The sequence below is a fragment of the Watersipora subatra genome, chromosome 11 (assembly GCF_963576615.1).
Source record: "Watersipora subatra chromosome 11, tzWatSuba1.1, whole genome shotgun sequence".
Taxonomy (NCBI): domain Eukaryota; kingdom Metazoa; phylum Bryozoa; class Gymnolaemata; order Cheilostomatida; family Watersiporidae; genus Watersipora; species Watersipora subatra.
Window position 1 is genome coordinate 41,882,095 of NC_088718.1, and position 21,105 is coordinate 41,903,199.

Here is a 21,105-nt window from a genome sequence, read left to right on the forward strand (position 1 = left end):
TTTATAGTTCTCAACACATATCACTCTTTTCTTAAGCTTCCTCTAATTTTATGTTGACTGTCATAGCTGTTTATATATGTTACATAACACATTTGAAGCTTTTTGCTGCCTTGAACTATCCATTCAGCGTGCTCAGTCAGCTTTTCCTATTCGGTTAGACTACAAGCATATTGTTCTATGTTGTAATTTAGTTAACTCAGTATTTCAGCTTATAGTGCAATTCACTTTATGATCATTTTGATACTCAAGATTTAATAGTAAAGGAGGCAGAGTTTGGTAGTGCATAGGTCTCTTTACATGTTATTATATTTTAAATACATTCACACACTTTTACGCATAGTGTTATTTGTCAAGCATGCAGCGTAGCTCTATAGCGTTAAAAAAATCCAGATAAAAACAGGGAGATGACAGCAAAAAAAATAAGAAATTCAAACAGCACGTTGTTTTGGCTAGCGTGAGCTTCTTCTAATGTTCTACTAGTACTGTAGATATAGCCTAACAAACATATTTAGATGTGTGACAAATTCCGTAAGGAATGACATTAGGCTAAACTAACAGAAGAGCAAAACTTCCAAAGTGCGTCTACAAATATACTTGGGTGAATCGAAGCTCTGTTAGCTATTTGAGGTAGACTAGACTTATGAATGAAACTTGTCATCACTAAGAAAATAATTCAATAATACACAAACAACAAAGCAACACTTTACCTTATTACGTTGGTTGGGGCGGCTGGGAGAATGAGTTAGACGTATCAGTATGAGTAGTAACGCAGCAAATAAGGCGCATTGTGAAAAGCAATACAAGCCTTAGTTCAATGCTAGTTGACCGGTGAAAGATCACAGACAAAGGATTTATTTAAAACTCGTTGTTTAAAAATTGAGTTGAAACCATCAGTGCGATAAGCTGTATGTAGTTGTAAGCTTTATGTGTTGAAGGTCTTACTAGCTAAATAAATTATGACACGCTGGGCAGGGAAATCATTTGTTAGCAGTCAAAATGCTACATGGTGTTGGACAGTGTTGTGACAATGGTACCCAGTGTTGCGTAGTGTTACAAATGTAATACAGCGGGGCTACTCAGGGTTACAACTGTGATATAACGCTACGACATATTGCGGCGGAGTTTTCACAGTGTTACAACAGTACCAGACTGTATTTTGCAGTGTTACAACTGTAATATAACAGTGTTAACAAAATGCTATACAGTGTTGGGAACTGTGAAAACTGAAATGCAGCAATGCTACATAGTGTTACAACAGTGATACACATTGTTGTTCAGTGTTACTACTGTAATACAACAGTGCTACACAGTATTACAGCAGTGGTAAATGAAAACATCATTCCCCTACACAAGGTATACGGACAGATGCATAAAACACAATGTTCTCTAATTTACAATCATATACATGTATAAAGTGATACAGGGTTCCTGTGAGTGAAACAAACAAATGTTTGTAGTAAAGGAAGACAAGCTTGCAAAGTAAAGAGAGACAGTCCTTAAGCTGTAACATGCAGTGTTTAAATTTGAAATTGCTTGTGTAAAATATTTTACAAGTGCGTTTCAAGAAGATTTTTTTCCAAAGCATTTTGACAGTAGATAGAATATTTGGTTAAATAAAAATGTGAAAATTGATTTACTTATAACAAGTGACAGCAAAAGTTAAGCTAGTTACATTTGAAGTTGTAGAGCTTTGTGTCTTTTGACTGCAAAATTCAAATTGTGATTATACATATATACAAATGTATCTAAATCTATATAAATTTATAGATCCATATATACAAATCTATATAAATGTATATAAATCTATATAAATATTTCACTAAAGGCCTTGAGTATTGCAAGGCAATGTACCTTTGTTTTTTATTTATCGTAATTAAGCCGAGAAACTATTGGACCTCTTTGCAGCCACCAGGTATCCATTTTTGAATTACCTTTACATAACCTAGGGATCTAGTGATCTGGTCTGTCAGCACCAAGTCAGGATACAATTTTTAAAAATGCCACCAGGGATTACAAGAATAGCAACGGATCTTAAAATCTCTTCTTCCAGTTCAGCACAGGTACGCCTGCACTTTGACAAGCAACATTGCGGGAGTTCAGAAAATTGCAGTATAGAAAAAGCATGGAGGTCTATATGTGCACAACAAAGTTTCACATAGAACAACAGGTGCACAACAGAGATTCACATAAAACTATATCACTAAGTTTCCAAGACTCACATAATCCGCATGAGTTGAATAATTTGAATGATTCCAAGTTGAGTTACTTTGCAATTGAGCGTTTCAATGAACACCCGCTGATGCGGATTTAACGCCAGCGCTTGACCCCATAGGTCAAGTAGTAGCCTAATTAATGACTCTATTAATAGCTACGCAGTCTTGTCACGCTAAGCTTAGCGGCAATCGTTCAGAATGTTGGGCATTGGAGACTGGCAAATCATTGGAGACTGGAAATAAAAACAGCTGAAGCGTGAAAATGTTTATGATGGAATAGCCATCGACATTCTAATGTTTGTTATTCGCAATTGCCGTTTCCATGATTTGCAGCATGATGCATTCGATCAAGTATTGCGAGTCGCAAAACTCGCTTAGCTCGCAGATTCATGCCGTTTTCATGACGCGGATAGCTTGCAGGAATGGCTCAAAATTGCGAATTATGTGCATCATGGAAACAGTGTAAGTGCGCAACAGAGTTTCCCATGGAGCAACATGTGCACAACAAAGTTTCATATGGAAATATATGTGCACAACAGAGTTTCACATAAAAATACATGTGCACAACAGAGTTTCGCATGGAGCTATATGTGCACAACAGAGTTTCACATGGAAAAACATGTGCACAACAAAGTTTCACATGGAAATATATGTGCACAACAGGGTTTCACATAGAAATATATGTGCACATGCAGTTTTATGTAAAACACGGCAGAGTTTCACATAAAACTGCCTGTGCACAACAGAGTTTCACATGGAACTGCATGTACACAACAGATTTTTAATCAAAATGCGGTCAGGCAGGTTACAAAACCATATCTTCACGGAGCTACTACATGCACTTTTATGATATTAATGCTCAGCAATAATATTTGAAGCCTGCACACATGGAGAAATTGTGATACAACAAACCATTTTAGTTCAATCAGGAGTAGAACAATTTATACTTGTTCATCCTAACAGCGCCTTGAGAGTAGGCAAAGGACAATTGAAATTTATTGTTCACGCATAGTTGACTGAACGGCTTACCTTCGAACACTTTACAGCAGTGTTTGTTTTCATGACTAAAAACTGTTACCAATACAGTTTAAAATAACTAAGTATTTGTCACTAAATGAAACCTTACTTTAAAGTATAATTATTTCAACATTTCTTTGGATGCTCATATCTTGAGTACGCCATAGTAATAATGCTAATATATTGCATAATATGTTGCTGTTTGTCTATAAAAGCAATGTTATATTGCTATCACAACTAGTTGAAAGTGAAAAAATTAAGTTCCAATAATTGTCTGATTTTCTTATATTGAACTTTTTTAAATACTATAAAAGCATCATACAAAAAACACTTAAATTTTTAGGTGCTTGAAGCCTTTAAAAACTGTTAGTCGTTTCAGTTGTTTCATGTTGCGGTATTTCAACGCAAGTAACATTATATCACGAGTGTAATAACTTGAGTCAAACTAAAGAAGTTATGTATCACTTACCTACATGTATAAGAGAGATGCTCAGGTTTGCAAGATAGAAAACTGCTAGCAAAGCATAGATTAGCAAAAGCTCAGCTAAATATAAAATTTCTTACCAAAATATAAAGAAAATGAGTATTTTAACCAAATCCAAACTTTATCTCTGCAGAAAGCGAGCAGACATATGGTCACATTAGTCAACTAGTAATACCTCGACCAAAGCTAGAGTTATGTAATCTGAGATCTTGAGAAGGACTACATAATTATAATCATAGCTTAGCAACTAGCTTGAGTTGTCTATCTTCGTTGTATATCTGAGGACAAGTGAGCCATACTAGAGTACTGTATAGAAAGAGTTAAAAATGAACCTACACAAAACCAGAAAGTATTGCTATTTTTTATCCTTTGTGATTGGTTTGATGTTTAGGGTGATCTCACTGCCAGGATGTTTTAAGATTAAAATCGACAAAATTTGATCGTAGTTAAAACGTTCAGATCAGGCGAAAGATAAATTATTAGGTCTATATTGGCGAAGAGACTGAGAGAGTAAAATGTATACTGCTGCAACTTGAACTCAATAGCCAATATCAAGTATCACAATGATAACAATGAGTGACGCCATTTCAAAAAAAATTTCTTTTGAGCGTTTTAAACAAGATCACGTTTGTTTGATTTTAATCTTGAAACATTTTGGCAAACAGATCACATAAAACAATAAAAACAATCACAAATAATAGCAAAATAACAGTACATGTACTCTCAAACATCAGCAACAATCGCCAATTATAGAAAAACACTGATACTTTCTAATAAAATCTACTAAAATTTTGTGTAAAGTCGTCTTTAGGAGTGAAAAAATAGTAAAAAAAACTCGGGAGATATTTTGTGGGCGCTGATGAAGAGGCTGATGCTAGCAAAGTTGCATCAATATGGAGTGCTGGATCTTTTTGTTTGCTGCCTAATTTGTTTGTGCGCTGTAATAATTGGCTGTTTGTCAGCAAAATGATATTGATCATTTTGTAATTTTGATGCTAATTTGTGAGAACAAAATTACATTTCATTATTTAGAAATAATTAAATGACAAAGGATGTTTAAAATGAATCACAAAATGCAACAAAAATGTAGTTTTTTTAAATAAACATTTGTTTTCTCCAAAATAATTATACTGTCATCTTCTGAATTACAAATACAGTTATTGAAAATGGAATACTAAATATATGCAATTTGTATCGCAAACGCCTTGATAAAAATTAACATTTTTAGAAATCAAGACAAAGCTTTATGCTCAACGCTGATGTCATTCGAGTGCTGCGGACAGCATTCATTGCAATACTAACATTAGTAGTAATGTTTGGCAACGCTGCTTTTTTCATTTAATGCATCAGTCATGTCACTAAAGAAGTTGAATGAGCCCAGTTGGATGATCTTATCCTTCCTGTGACATGACTCTCTCTCTCTCTCTCCCTCTCTCCCTCTTACCCTCTCTCTCCCTCTCTCTCCCTCTCTCTCCCTCTCTCTCCCTCTCTCTCCCTCTCTCTCCCTCTCTCTCCCTCTCTCTCCCTCTCTCTCCCTCTCTCTCCCTCTCTCTCCCTCTCTCTCCCTCTCTCTCCCTCTCTCTCCCTCTCTCTCCCTCTCTCTCCCTCTCTCTCCCTCTCTCTCCCTCTCCCTCCCTCTCCCTCTCTCTCCCTCTCTCTCCCTCTCTCTCCCTCTCTCTCCCTCTCTCTCCCTCTCTCTCCCTCTCTCTCCCTCTCTCTCCCTCTCTCTCCCTCTCTCTCCCTCTCTCTCCCTCTCTCTCCCTTTCTCTCTCTCCCTCTCTCTTCCTCTCTCTCCCTCTCTCTCCCTCTCTCTCTCTCTCTTTCTCTCTCTCTCTGCACTTTATCCCAGTATAAACTCTCTGTGTACACGAAACATGCCATTCTAAAACTTTTCTAAACCTTTTTTTAACTTTGCTGCTCGATAGGAAGCATCTCGTAATCAGCTTAAGAACTAGTCTCTAAAGTATGCTTCACTATTTTAGTTTGGTAAGGTGTCTTTGTTATAATATACCGCAGTCTGCCAGAGCAAACTACAAAGAGAGCTATGTTACCAGAAATAAAAGGGGCCATATTCGGTCTATTCAGCCTCTTTTAGTGACATCTCAAGTTATGTATGGTAGTAGTCTGTCACAATTAGAGGCTAGCTACTTTGCCAGTCATACAACAAACTGCTTTGTTCTTTATAAAAGAACAAAGCAGTTTGTTGTATGACAGTTTGTTGTATGTTTTTGTTCTTTGTTCTTTGGGGCAAATGGGTCTCTGGCTTGACTTAGAGTGCATCAGAAATGAGTAACCTTGTGTGTGAAGAAAAACGGGAGCGTGGTTTTGATCGATAGTTTATAAGACGTTTTATTAAAACCTACCTAATGCTTTTATTTGTAGTCCTGAACTCTAGGCTATCTCATCGAAGAAAATAACATAAATATCAATGCTACTTTAGTACAAGAGGAAACAAATCAAAGGGTATCAGCCCGTAGAATTTAACTACAATGATAAATGAAAATAAATGAATGAATGATACACATTGCATTCCATTGTATTAGTCTTTTCTTGATCATAGGCTGGTCAGAACAGCACATTGATACTACATATAGTTGAGCAGTTTTTGTTGAGAGATATTATAGTTGAATCAATAAGCTACAATAAATAGCAGGTTTTCTATTCCGCACGTCTGAAGGCATGGTTAGAGGCTGAGGTAACACATCACACTAGATTTAAACTTATAACTTCCACGGTTGTAGACAGACACTCTAACAAATCTACCAAGCTGCTTTCCATTGGCATTTTAGAATAATTATATTTATAGTTATTACATCTGATGATTGCTTACAGCTCACAAGATTTCCAGGGTGCTAATGTTTTAAGAATACTACTATCCTCGGAGTCAGGTGTAATTACTATGCGTAAAGTTGTTCTGAGGTGTAGGAAGGCAGTTGATTGCCGCGGGTTGTTTGAATGCTGGTCGACTAATCTGCATGTCATGAGTTTGAATCATCTACGGTGCATCTTTTTTCTAGCGTCTAATAGTGGATTTAGATAGACAAATGGACAAACAAACACACCTCTTACTGTAGCAAATATTGCATCAGATGTGTATCTGACTAAAGGAATATTTCATGAGGGTCACAAGTGCATTTTATTTGCTATCACTGTATGACCTATATTTGGTACAACTAGTTTCATCCCATTTTTGTGGTTCATAAAGAAATGAAAAGTATGATGAACTCTAAGAAAATCATCCAATGAGATATGAGCAACCCGAAGACATTCTAGACAAACATCAACATGCGGGTACCAGATCATTTATAAATCTGGCTGCATTGGCACTCTTTTCTCTATTCCAGGGATAAAAAATGATAGCTCATAACAGCCACCCCTAAATTGAATGAGAGTGAGATAAGGCTAGTATGAATATTAGACTGGTAGCAAAAAAGCCGTATCATTAATAGATGACATTAAGATGTTATACATGTTTTTGGTTTCTGATTCATTTTTGATAGTTTTGACAATGCTAACATCCTCAATGAAAAAGTCTGCATTTATATAAAAATATGCTCTTTTCAATTATTCTTTTTGCAGACCAGTAACTTGCAAAAATAATTTACACATCAAATGTTGAAATGTACTTTGCATGTTTAAAACCGTTATTAACCATTTACTTTGCATGTCACTAAACTTGTATGTGGAGATGATTGTAAATCAATGTTTTGTTAGTCATATTACCGCAACTAGTCTAGCCAATAGCAATCCGTGGCAAACAACTTTGATGGACATACTGAGCCTACAAGTTTCATATACGCTTTTACCAAACCTTTCTTTATTAAAAAATTAATAACGATTTTTTCTCATTCAAGGCACAAGTATACGTTTACTTGTGTACAGAATAACCTGTGCATTAACATTACTGTCTTCAACAAACAAACCCAATACAATAATCTCCCAACAAATAACATATCTTTTAATAAAGCCATGATTTTGAAAATCTGACTTTGACTTCAGCTGCTGACTTTGAGAGGCCTCCGCCAACTTCCTGAGGCTGACTCACTGAACCCTATAGCTTGATCAAACCAAGTTTAAGAATCTGTTTAAAGCCTATACAATCCCCAAGGTTAAAGAGTTAGCACAATTCTTATTATTTCTAAAAGCTGCTTAGTGCATTTCCTTGCCACAAACAAAAATTAGCTTAATCAACAGTTTTTTAAAAACCGTGTCTCATACTAAAACTAAATCGACCCAAAAATTACCAACATGGTTTATGCTAGTGATAAATGTTGATGTTTTTGTGTACATTAGTAGTTCCTGATTGTCAGCACTGAAGCGTATCATGTCCTGATAAGTATTGAGTACTGAGTAATTGAGTACTGTATCCTTTAATTTACATGTGGAGATAACTGATGGGATCGGCTAAACTGCTTGGCTTCATCATAAGCGGTGATCTTACAATAGCAAAACAATTAATCATGTTTACAGAGAGCTTTCATCAAATATGTTTGTTTTGAGGCAACACAGATATTTCATAAACAGACAGCACTCTAGTTTCACTTTCAACTTGTGCATTCTTATCTGACCAATAGGGTTGATATATATTTCCTCGTCTTACCATATCGACAGCAGACAAGGATATTTCCTTTACAGAGATATATACTAAGACTTGTGTGCTACCGATCACGTATTGCGGCTCACCACACTTCCATCAATCACATCACAAAATTTTTGAAACTATTGCTTCATCTCAAACTTGCTCATTTCAGCATTTGTGTTACAGGTTTCAAAGTCCTGTGTAAACTATATCCAGATTATCTGTATTTATCTTTCTACACAGGACAAACATAGTTTTCTATTCCGTGACACCAGCACACTACATTCATCATTGTATGTTTCAGTTTACAACTTTTCTGTTACTCCAGCCTTCAATTCACTATTCCTACTCTTCCACAATACTAGTAGATTACCAAATTTAAGCATGTCTGTTAATACATCAGTTAATAAGATTGATAATAAAGTTCAGATGCCATAAAATAGTTTGATTCATTCCCAGAACCAAAATGCTCTAATCTAGTATAATATAATTTGTCATATCAAACATTTTTAATACATAAATATTGGCAAAAATAATTATTGGCATAATTATTAAAAGCGTATGACTACAAAAGAAATATGCAATTTACATGCCAAGAATCTTAACAGAAATTGAATGGTTCAAAGAAAAAGCATTCTGCTCGCATTTTTGGGTTTCTCACACTCATGACAGAGTGTTACATGTAGTTACAAAAGGAAAGTCAGTAGGACTTACTGATGTTTTGTAACATATTTTATTCTGCTCCAGTTTGCTTCAGAGTATACACCGCAAATTTAACATTGCTTTTTAAGCCTAGCGATTCAAGGCAATTTTAATTTTCAATTAATTTTTGTCAAAATTGTGACAATGCACTTTTATTTCAAAAACTATATTGAATAGCTAGCAACGTACCTTCACTATCTAGTCTGTGTGAGCTTGCCTCACCCGTTTAATACTGTCATGAAATGCAGAATGCCGTGTTCAATAGCCGTTGTTAGGGCGTGCCTCAAAAACAATAAAAGATTCATGATTATGATATCAATGGTTTGTATTACATACATTCGTCCGCTTCATTGATCAATTTCTTTGTGAAACATAAATTGTGAACATAAGGCAGCTACATAGTGCAGCTTGACACAGTATTTGCATATTGCCAAGAAACTCCACATGCGGCTGTAGTAGGCTTTATAGAAAATATCCTTAATTAGTGAACTAGTAAGTAGCTAACCAATTACTTTAACGGAAAAAAATCGTTTTCTCAAGCCAATAGGAAACATCTTTACAGCCTAGATTGAGTTGAGTTTCGCTTTGCAAAAACTATTTGTTATCTCAATTTCTTCTTTGCAATGACCAGCTACATGTATGTCAGACACATGACAGCTATGGGTGCTTCACAACTTATATATCAATGAGCTTCTGATGATTATGCAATTAGTAATAGTAATTGAGAGAGTGATTATTTGATCTTCAACAATAATAATAATGTCATAACCCATAGTAATAGTAATAACTCATCAGCCTCAGAACAAGCTAAAAATAAACTTACACAAAATTTTAGTAGTATATATTTTGTCAGTAAGTATTGAAATTTTTATAGTTTGAGATTATTTTTAATGTTTGAGATGATTTGACTGCCAGAATGTTTCAAAATTAAAATCGACAAAATTTGATTGCGGTTAAAACACTCAGCAAAAAGTATGTGCACCGAGGACACAACTCCTATTATAATATAAACTATACCCTAGTAGTTCTGAGCACTGCGAGAGATCATCAGGTGTAATAACCATGTTCACAATTATTCTTTATGGTGGGAAGGTGAGTGAGTGGCACAGATGGTGGTGATCTTGGTTAAGAAGCTAAATATCTGGGTTCAAATACTGGGCGGTGCATTCTTTTTCACAACCTCAAATTGTGCTTTTGGACAGTTGGACGAACGTTGCTCTTACTATAATAAAGATTGCCTAAACAGTTCAACAAGGATTGTTTATTTTTGGCTAAACTATAAATATGAAAACAGTTAAGTATTTTGTTACCAGGCAATACATGAGCTCCTAGTACAATATTTAGCTGCCAGAGTATCAACAACTCAATGATATATTAATAGCGGTAATTCTAAAATTACCTTTTACCTGAGTTAAAGCATAAAGAAGTGTTTAGTGTATAAAGTTTTTTAAATTCTTGTGTCACGCTCTCCTAATCATTTACAATCATGTGCTAATCAGACAAGGGCGAGTCAAGCTCATAGCCTTGGAAGACGCATTAAAAAACAAATACATATTGTAGAAAACTTACGGTGCTACTGCGTTTTCAATTCCAGGTTATACCATGTTTTTCAATTCAAATGGCACTTCCTCACAGTTTTATGAAAATCACAGAAATCTTAGCTTGTGATAACTGCCTCGGGTGGGTTCCAATGATAGTGGATAAGTCTATGTGTATCAATGCATTATTAACACTTTTATACCTAGTCTATAGTATATACATAAGACAGTATTAACACTTTTATACCTAGTCTATAGTATATACATAAGGCAGTATTACCACTTTTATACCTAGTCTATAGTATATACATAAGACAGTATTAACACTTTTATACCTAGTCTATAGTATATACATAAGACAGTATTAACACTTTTATACCTAGTCTATAGTATATACATAAGCATATATACCTAGTCTATAGTATATACATAAGACAGTATTAACACTTTTATACCTAGTCTATAGTATATACATAAGCATATATACCTAGTCTATAGTATATACATAAGCATATATACCTAGTCTATAGTATATACATAAGACAGTATTAACACTTTTATACCTAGTCTATAGTATATACATAAGACAGTATTAACACTTTTATACCTAGTCTATAGTATATACATAAGCATATATACCTAGTCTATAGTATATACATAAGACAGTATTAACACTTTTATACCTAGTCTATAGTATATACATAAGACAGTATTAACACTTTTATACCTAGTCTATAGTATATACATAAGACAGTATTAACACTTTTATACCTAGTCTATAGTATATACATAAGACAGTATTAACACTTTTATACCTAGTCTATAGTATATACATAAGACAGTATTAACACTTTTATACCTAGCCTATAGTATATACATAAGACAGTATTAACACTTTTATACCTAGTCTATAGTATATACATAAGCATATATACCTAGTCTATAGTATATACATAAGACAGTATTAACACTTTTATACCTAGTCTATAGTATATACATAAGACAGTATTAACACTTTTATACCTAGTCTATAGTATATACATAAGACAGTATTAACACTTTTATACCTAGTCTATAGTATATACATAAGACAGTATTAACACTTTTATACCTAGTCTATAGTATATACATAAGACAGTATTAACACTTTTATACCTAGTCTATAGTATATACATAAGACAGTATTAACACTTTTATACCTAGTCTATAGTATATACATAAGCATATATACCTAGTCGATAGTATATACATAAGCATATATACCTAGTCTATAGTATATACATAAGCATATATACCTAGTCGATAGTATATACATAAGCATATATACCTAGTCGATAGTATATACATAAGCATATATACCTAGTCGATAGTATATACATAAGCATATATACCTAGTCTATAGTATATACATAAGCATATATACCTAGTCTATAGTATATACATAAGCATATATACCTAGTCTATAGTATATACATAAGACAGTATTAACACTTTTATACCTAGTCTATAGTATATACATAAAACAGTATTAACACTTTTATACCTAGTCTATAGTATATACATAAGCATATATACCTAGTCGATAGTATATACATAAGCATATATACCTAGTCTATAGTATATACATAAGCATATATACCTAGTCGATAGTATATACATAAGCATATATACCTAGTCGATAGTATATACATAAGCATATATACCTAGTCGATAGTATATACATAAGCATATATACCTAGTCTATAGTATATACATAAGCATATATACCTGGTCGATAGTATATACATAAGCATATATACCTAGTCGATAGTATATACATAAGCATATATACCTAGTCTATAGTATATACATAAGCATATATACCTAGTCTATAGTATATACATAAGCATATATACCTAGTCTATAGTATATACATAAGCATATATACCTAGTCGATAGTATATACATAAGCATATATACCTAGTCGATAGTATATACATAAGCATATATACCTAGTCTATAGTATATACATAAGCATATATACCTAGTCTATAGTATATACATAAGCGGGTTCCCTGGTCTTAGACAGTATTAACAGCTTTTCAACTGTAAAAGCTCTTAAAATAACATAATTCCTTTTTAAACTGAGTATCATTTTGAAGCTTCATAGCAAGAGAGCTCAATCAAGAACAGAAATCAACTATAGAAAATGCTTTTCTTATCGATTTTTTAAAGAAGAAATGTTTTAGAAATAATAAAAGAAACGTAATGGTTGATGTAAACTGAGACTGATAGAGTGTGTATATTTGTTGTGAATAAAAAAGTTTTTAATATAACGCTCTTGTTGCTGAGGAAAAGAATACTTGTAGGTTTGTCTGTTTTTGATCCTTTGTAACCAAAAACCTCAATCAGTGTGTCAATTGGAACTAATATTCTGTCAGCAGCCATTTTCATTTTTCAATCAGTTGAAAGTACCCTCGGTATTTCAGCAATATCTCAAGAGTTAATGGTTCAAGCGTTTTGAAACTTTGGAAATATGCTCAAAATTTATTACGCACAAGTTGACCAAAATTCCGTTATTTTACACAATTTGCAAGTATAAAAAACAAAATCAACCATGCGGTCAAATGTACTCAGTAGTAACGTCAAGTGGGAAAACGATTCCTTGACTTACCTCGGACACCGGCTTCAAAGTTTTAAATACAACTCCGAGGTTATGATAAATATTTCAATGTTTTAGGAACCCAACACTTTCTTTGTAACAAAAGTTTTCACTAAATATGTTACGCTGAATTCATAACATTCACAAACATATCTCTAATAGAGGCATATAGAGAATAACACTGAGGCTATAGATAGACTGAGACTTCTTTTTTCTTTTTGGCATAAACGGATGAGCATTTCGTGCGGCACTATCCAGGCAGGTATGGTCAGGCGGGAGTAAAGGAGAGTCAGGCGGGTTCCGCCACTATGGTCAGGTGAGAGTAAAGGCTTGATAGTGAGCAATTGCATTTTCAATTCAAGTTCTTGATTGTATTCTGCGGCACAATGCTTGTAAAAACACAGCATTCTTACAATGCAATCCAATCAATTCTTATCAGCATCCTCTCACAACACTCTTGGTAAATAAACTACTGCTCACATTCAAATTCAATGAGTTTACACACAGGATTTAAGCAAACTGCACTCACGAATGAACATCAAATTTTGCTCTAAAAAGCTGTTGCAAGGTGAATCTGAAAACAGCATTCCCCTTGGATCTATCACGTGTTTGTTTTAGTACTTTTGGATCGGCTATGTATAAATCATAAGTTTTAATTGATATTTTAATTTGAAATTAATAAATTGTGATCAAAAAAAAGATTAGTATTAATAAATAAAATAGAATTGTTAAACAAATTAGTATTAATCAGTAGAATCAGTTTATTCAATAAAATAAGATTAATCAATAAAGTGGGATTTATTTTCCGCACAGATTTTCCAATTGCATTCAGTTGACATAATAATTACTCTGTTAACAACTTAAAAAAGAATTTAAGAAAAGATACATTTTTACTTTCCACCAAAAGCAACTGTTGTAGCGCAAGTGTTTGTTTACTTTAACCTACAAATATTAACTATTTGCAATGATTTTAAAACATTTTTGTAATGATTAATCGAGAAGCAAATGATTATCTCCTGAAAGTGAGATCTTTAAAACTTGGCTGCCAGGTATCATTTTACAACTAAAAATCATAAAACCAATCATAATTCTCTAAGAATGTTACTGGTACATGAACGGATTTCAATAAGAGTGTCATCTACAAAAAAAACATCCAAATGTATCCATGATCTTTAGCTTTATTTCCTATTTTTAATAAGCTATGCCAAGTTTGCCAATGCTGATAATCACTAAAAAATAATGAACATATATTGGTATATTATCCAAACATAAAATCAAATGTCGTAGAAAACTGATTAGCTAGTAAGTAGAGGTTTGCCTGTATTAGAGGCTGGACTGTATTAGGGGTTTGACTGTATTAGAGGTTTGACTGTACTAGAAGTTTGACTGTATTAGATGATTGAATGTAATAGAAGTTTGATTATTCTTGGTTTAGTTGTATCAGAGGCTTGACCTTATGAGAAGCTTGACTGTGTTGGGGGTTTGACTGTATTAGATATTTGAATGTACCAAAGGTTTCACTGTACTCAACATTTGATTGTCTAAGGAGTTGGCTGTACTTGCCAATGAAATACACTAAATATGATTTGGATTACATTTGCTGAAAAATAACAGTTTGAAAGAATGAAATACTTATATCTAAGGCTACTTTTAGTTTTTACGCATTTTTTAAGTTAAACTAAACTGACATCCTGGTAAAGTACTATAGTTAGCTGACTGCTCCATGCTTGCAATAGACTAGCAACTCAACAACCTTAGCAAATATAAACTGTAGTTCTCCCACGTTGCAATCTTGCAATTTTGGCTGCTTTTGGCGACAGCTGCAAGTCATTTGCTGCCCTGCCTTGTCATAACAAAACTAACATCCTTCACCTTGTAAACCAAGTTTTGATAAGCAACTTACCTTGCTACTTACAGATAAAAAGCAATAAAATAGCTTGGCCTCTGACTGAAAAACTATCTCATAAGTTAGGAAACAGTGCTTGGAATAAGTATCAATATATAATACATCAATTTTAGCTGGCCTATGCTGCCTAAACTCAAATTCTAATATTGTTGCACATACAAAAACAGGTTGTTAGATTGAAAAATATATTGTGATTGCTAAGTTCCGTTGAATGTGCAAATTCAAATATACATAATATATCTGATGTTATTCTGAATAATATTATTTTGGTCCTAATTCTGTAAGCTTTAAAAGAATATAAGGTCATAATCAGTGTCTATATGTATCTTTCATTTTAACTACGCAACGCTGAATTATACTAATAATAATATTAATACTAATAACTCCAATAATAAAATAATAACAACAATAAAATTAATAACAATTATATTTTAATAATAACAACATTAATAGTTGTAATAATAGTAATGATACTGATGGTGGCGTGCGATAAACATACATTTTAAAGGCAAATATAGGTAAAAATGTTCACTACACAGGAGCCTTTTTCTTGACTGTAAATACAAACAGAACTTTTATTAATTGTTATTATCATTCTAAAATAATTTTGTGTTTAGCCAGATTTATCATATCAATTTAATATGACTGTAGATTGTTGAGCTAGAAAAGTGTTTCAAGAAAAAATCTAGTTTAAAAACTTGCAAAGACTTTCTTTTCAAAAATCTGTAATCTTTTTTTGCTAACCGAAAACAGTTATATCAGCTAAACAAGTTACAGACTCAGGGTATAGTGAAAATAGGTAACACTTTATTTTACTTTGTATTAATATATTGTCGAATTATTTCAATGAACTAGCAAATATTTCAGGCAGTTATGACACAAACTGTAGATACTCTGCATGGTACAGCAAGTGGTATTGTCTGGTAAAACCTAAAATTTTAAATCTCATTTTATGTATCTTATCAATAATTAAATCTTATTTATAATATATTTCTGATATGTTATTTGCATCACAAACTTGGTTCTTTAAAAGCATGCCATAGTTTTGTATTTATATTTACTCTAATCGGGTCAGCTATAAATATGGTGAAGATTCTTTATATAAAACTGTATATGAGGGAGAGTATCATTTTTCTGCTAAAGAGTTTTGTAAAGAAAAAGAAACAATAAAGATTATAAAATCTATAAATTTTATAATAGAAATAGACCTAGCACTAACTAAACATTTCCAGACTTTTGTAGAAAAAGATTTTATTTGAAATTTTAAAAGTATTGATTAGTTTTGTTACCAGAATTTTAATCTTGAACAAGCTAATTTTTTTTCTAGCACAAATATAACAAGACAGACTGAAGAATATGTGTCGTTAAAATATGGAGCTGACAGCTCAGATTATTCTTAGTAATTCAGCTACTTGAGTCAGCATGAGAAGAGAAGTACGTATGATCACCGGGGCAGAGTTAATCTCATGTCTTTAGAATGAGCACTAGTAGCTGAACTCGTGTCAAGCAGATAAATCGTTTTAAAGTAAAATGCACTTGTACTCCTGAGTGTCTTTATAGTTTGCTAGCTCGATTAACTTTGGACAAGTAGAGTGGTGTACCTAAACGCCGTTTGCTTTTCAACTTGTGGTTTTGTTGTTTTTTGTTTGCCTTTTTCCAAAGCCATTGTCACTGAAGAGTTTCCGCTCATTATGTATTTGTGTATGCAGTGTTACTCATAATGTTGATCGCATCGCTCTAGTGCTTTTTTCAAGTTCTAAGCACATTTTTATAAGAATAGATTGGGTTCCCTAAAACCTTAACGAACTGCTAAACAAGCTATGGGTATTAACACAGTTATTTTATAGTTACCAAACTCTGAACTGATTTATACATTTTTACATGGCCGGCTTAAAAGAGAAGAATACATTTTTAAAATTCTTTTAACTTTCCATCAAGAAAACTTTTTATGGAACATACCCAACTATCTAGTCAGCGTGTGAGCAAATAATGTATCACTTTTGTAGGTAGAGAAAAGAAAAGTAGTCTTCGTTGCTGACTGTTCCTAAAGCGATTTTATTAAGAGTTTCAGGCCATTTTTGTTTATCATGTTTGAAAAACTGAATTTTTGAAGCTCAAAAGGAGGTAAAGTTAATGATGCTGCATTATTCGGACAAAAACAAAAGTCGTATCGAAATGCTAGTTGAACATTAACCATTATGTAATTATGATTAAACCATTTTTATGTAACTTGCACTGTTTGTTTAAACTTTATTAGTAATTGAAGTTTTGTGAAATTTTCCTAATTAGTAGCATAGCCAGGAAACCCTCAGTTGGTATAACTAGGATCACTCTTTATAGCAGTAGAAGATTATAAAATAGAGCTCTTATAATAATCCTGGAGTTCATGTGAGAGGCTAAAACTTTCTTTTTAGCAGTTTTCAAAAATGAAGTTATATATTAATTAATAGCTTAAGTTTCAACAAAGAATTGAGATTTAAAAACATTTTACAAATGAGGTTTTTAGCTAAACTCAAAGTTGTCACATTAATTTGCTACCAAAAGTAGGACAACTCCAAGTAACTTGTAAAATGGTTTCACAGGAATAGTAATTGAAGCTATTGAAAGGTTAATAAAAAGACCAACTAAAACTACTTACTGTTGTTCAAACTTAAGCCTTTAAATGTTTTAATGTCAATATACCTAATACCAAATAGTATTTAATTATGGTGTATCGTAAAATATTACATCTGGTTTCATACCTACGCTAGATAATTTTTGGGATAGAATGTTTAAAGTCAACACTTCTGGTTTCAAGATTTGTTTCCTTTTGCCTAAACAAGTTTCAGTTGTTTTGTTATTATTTTTGTTAGCAGGTTGTTTTGGTATGTTCAAGCACCTGCCTTTATAACTGTCTGCTCTTATATCTAATAAAATGGACTGCTTTGTGAAGTAAAAGTGACGAGCATGAAAAACTTCATATGTATTCATGGACTTTTCGTATGTATTTACTAAAAATTGCAAATAATGAATCATTTAATTTGGTTTTAACAAAATGGCAAATAGATAGAATATAAGTTTCCTGCAGTTCAAACCCATGAAACCGATAATTGTTTAGCTGTAAAATGTTACAATAAAGACATGTTGTTTCTGTAAGGATGTAAAGGTAATTTGCAAAGGCTGATTCAGTGCCGATGTCAAGCTAATAGACTTTACAAGCAGTTTGTCATAATAAGTTGTAGCTTTATAAGTATTAGGCATTTGGTCTAAACAGTTATAAAAAATTATTTTGTTTTTGTCGTCATTTTTTGTTGAGTGAGACAAAATGCAAACATATCATTAATTTTGTTGTAGAATATTCAAATCTCACAGAGCACTAATTTTTTAACGATACTATAAATAAATTATTACAGTAAAAAATAAATCCCATTCCTAAAATGGAATGGGATCTTGTGAAATTCGGTTTGGCAGACTGACACTTTACTGCATTCAAAACATAAAGAACTATCTTTAGTATAATAAGAATGATGTTCTGAGATGTTCTGAGACGTTCCGGGACGTCTCAGGACGTTCCTGGATGTTCCGTGATGTTCCAAGATGTTCCCTGATGTTCCGTGATGTTCCCTGATGTTCCGTAATGTTCCGTGATGTACCGTTATGTTCCGTGATGTTTCGTGATGTTTTGTGATGTTCCGGAATGTTCTGTGGTGTTCCGTGGTGTTCCGTGATGTTCCGTGATGTTCCGTGATGTTCCGCAATGTTTCCTGATGTACCGAGATGTTTCATGATGTACCGTGATGTTCCATGATGTTAGCAAATTCTTATGTGAAGGAAGAGTTACAAAAGCAGACTTATTATGGCTTATCTAATGTTCAAAAACAGGTCAACTTTAAGTCAGGCCAGGTTCAATTGGCAATCTTGGAACTTTTGTTGTCTGCATATATGCGTCGCCGTCTATCTGATTAGAAACTCTAAAATCCGTCGTTAGATGCATTAAGAACATTTCTCCTCAATAAACTTGTTGTTTGATTTTTTTCATGAAACAATAAGAGTTGAAAAAGAAAGAATCTAAGTATTGCAGGGCCTAATGTTAGTACTGTATAGCAGCTTACCCTAGGACACTTATATTTTGCTAGTATTTAGTTTCGTGAGTAGCATACAGAGTAAAATTTTGCTGCAACTTGATTTCACAGCTCTGATGAGTGCGAAAATATAGTGATGTGAAAATAAATGCGGTGGAACAAACATAATTAGATTCCTTAAGTTCGGTTCACCGATAAGAAAACAATTTTCGATTTGGGACTAGTTTGTAATTGTGAGCCGCAGGTAGAATTGTGTGGCCGAGATCGATAATGCAAATTGATCGCTTGCAGCCATTTTCTTCTTGGACTATCAATAAACAAAGCTATTTAATTCCGCGTTTTCGCTAGTTCGTTATAACAGTTTAGTTTCGCTCATGAACTTTTCGCGAGAGTATGACTCTGCGAAAAAGCGAAAGTTAAATGAGGTGATTACGTAAGTGTCCTAGGGTATGTATAGATTGATACCGTGAACATAAATTAAAGATAATATAATATAACACACCATACTAACATAAGGCAACAGTAATATATTATAACATGTTATATTATATGTTACATATTAGCTGTGCAGTCAGCTTTCTTTTAGCTGTGCTATAATCGCATAATTGTCTAATAACCCATAGCTATGGGCTTGCTAACTAAGTCAGTTCCTTTATGTGCTTCTTACCTGTTAGCTGTGTTTTCTGTGATACAAGACTTATTGTGATAATACAATACAACAACTACAATACAACAACTGGTGTCAGGAACGAACATTGTGGACTCACAGCCAGCATTTTTCTATTGTCTTGCTATGGATCCTAACATAAAAGCTTTGATCGATGCTATGCAGAAACAGCAACAACAGTTCCAGCAGCAAAACGCTGATCTACAGAAGCAGTTTATCTCCTTGTTTGAAGCTACCAAGAGTGATAGTGCTGCATCAATACCAGTAGCTGTCGCCATACCCAAGTTTGAAGCATACAACAGGGGTAAAGAAAAATGGAACCAGTACCTTCAACGTTTCAATCAGCACTTTAATGTGTATCGGGTGGTAGATGACAGTCAGAAACGAGCATGCTTACTATCTTGGGTAGGAGCTGAGACATACGACTTGTTGTCAAACTTATTTGGCGCAGAGGATATTACAAGCAAGTCATTTACTGAGTTGTCGGAGAAACTTAATGAACACTTTGCAGATACCATACATGTTCAGGCAGCAAGATTTGAATTTTCTCAATGTAAGATGAAGACTGGTCAGTCCTATGTTGATTGGGCTGCAGAACTTCGTGGACTCGCACGGCACTGTGCTTTCACGTGCAAAAGCACAGGCTGTGGCACTAGTTATGTTGATGAACAAATTCGTGACATAATCATTAAAGAGACGCCACATGCTGATGTACGTCGCCAGTGTCTACTTGATGCTGATCCCTCTCTTAATGATGTTCTTAAGAAGGCTACAGCATTCATCAAGACAACGGAGACCGATAAAATTCTCAAGGGGGAGACAACTTCTCCAACTATCGAAGACACAGTAAACAAAATGTCAGGTCAGTACAAGCAAAGATCACGCCGAGGTCAACAAACCATTGGAAAGCAACAAGCTAATGCACAGAACACAGGTATGTTGAAGTCTTGCCCTAGCTGTTACATTAAACATGACAGAAAAAATTGTCCCTGCAGAGCATTTGTCTGCAGGAAATGTGAGGTCAAAGGTCACATTGAGGCTGTCTGTATGGCTAAGACAGCAACACAAAGTCAGACAGAACAGTCTGCTAGGACAGTTGAAAACTCTGTGTTAAGTGTGCTCACTGATGCAAGTGAACCTTATCATTCAGTACATGCAGTTTCAGATAATCTTTTCCAACGAGTCAATAGAAAGGTTTGGATCAAAACTGTTGTCAATGGTCATGATGCAATGTTTCAATGGGACACAGGGGCTACTTGCTCTATAGTTGATTTGCAAGGCTACCAAAGTCTTGGAT